This window comes from Vitis riparia, unplaced genomic scaffold (assembly GCF_004353265.1).
Source record: "Vitis riparia cultivar Riparia Gloire de Montpellier isolate 1030 unplaced genomic scaffold, EGFV_Vit.rip_1.0 scaffold472_pilon_pilon, whole genome shotgun sequence".
Classification (NCBI taxonomy): Eukaryota; Viridiplantae; Streptophyta; class Magnoliopsida; order Vitales; family Vitaceae; genus Vitis; species Vitis riparia.
In genome coordinates this window covers 76,225-77,415 of record NW_023269686.1, presented here as the reverse complement: position 1 = coordinate 77,415, position 1,191 = coordinate 76,225, and positions in this window count along the sequence as shown.

Below are 1,191 nucleotides of genomic sequence, written 5' to 3'. Positions count from 1 at the left end.
AAGTACTTGCACTGTTTTTCCTTCATATTTTTGTTTTCTCATTATTTTTATTTCTAGTCAAACAAACTTTGAGGATGTTTCCTCAGAGGATGAGTGGCTAGGCTCTTTGTCTCTTGGAGTGAAGAAAGCCGGGTAAGTTTCCACATGCAAAAATTGGAAGTTTTGTTGTTTCAGCTTTTAATGAAGAGAAAGTGTGACCCATTAATGGTTTTTATCTTTTTAGTTAACTTAAAACGCCTTTTATTCACCTGGGCCATCACTTGGTAAGGCAAGTGATCTCCATCCATTGAGATGCACTAGTTTATCTCTTGCAAGCCTTTGGGAGGTGGTTTAAAGGTAGGATTTTCTAGAATTGCCAACACTTGGTAAGCTTTTGGACTCTAAGGAGACATCCATTAGTTATCTCTTGCGAGCTTGAGAAGGGAAATCCAAGGTTAATGATCACCTTGAATGGTAAATGCTAGGTGAGAGGCACGAGCCATTACAAGATGCATCAGTGAGAGGGATTTAGTGTTTGAAACCATTAACGGGAAGCATCTGTACCACACCGGTTAGAGAATTAACTATATGTTAATTCTCTAATGCGAGGAAAAGAAACAAGTGACCGAAACTCTCTTTTTGTATTAGGAACCTGAGCCTAGTGATCTGAAACTCCAAGAAACACTTTTCTTTGTAATTTAAATTAGTTACTATTTTTGGTTAGCTTAAAACCAATCCTTTTTCAACCAAAGATTATGTTTTCTTTTAAAGCTAACCTTGAAATGAAAAAGCACCAATTTAGATTTGAATTAATATCAATTGTGAAGTGAAAACCCATCCCAGTGAACGACCCTAGAGCCACCATGCTATGCTAGCTGAGGCTATCCTAGTACATGGTGTAATAGGTTATAAATTTTGTTGATTACTCCCAACTGGACATAAATCAAATGGAACCATTGTTGGGGACCATTGAGAGGACATGAATCAGCTGATACACCAATTGGGAACGAATCATTAACATGAACAACTCTAGCTCGTGATCTCAAGGCTTTAGATATTGTGAACAACTCATGGTCATGGATGACATAAATGACTTTGGCTCTTATGTTTAAGCCTCTAGATACTATGACCAGCTTTGGGCTATTGTTGACTTGAAAGACTTTGGGTCTTGAGGTAAAGGCTATAAATGCAATGAACAACTTAGGGTTTGGT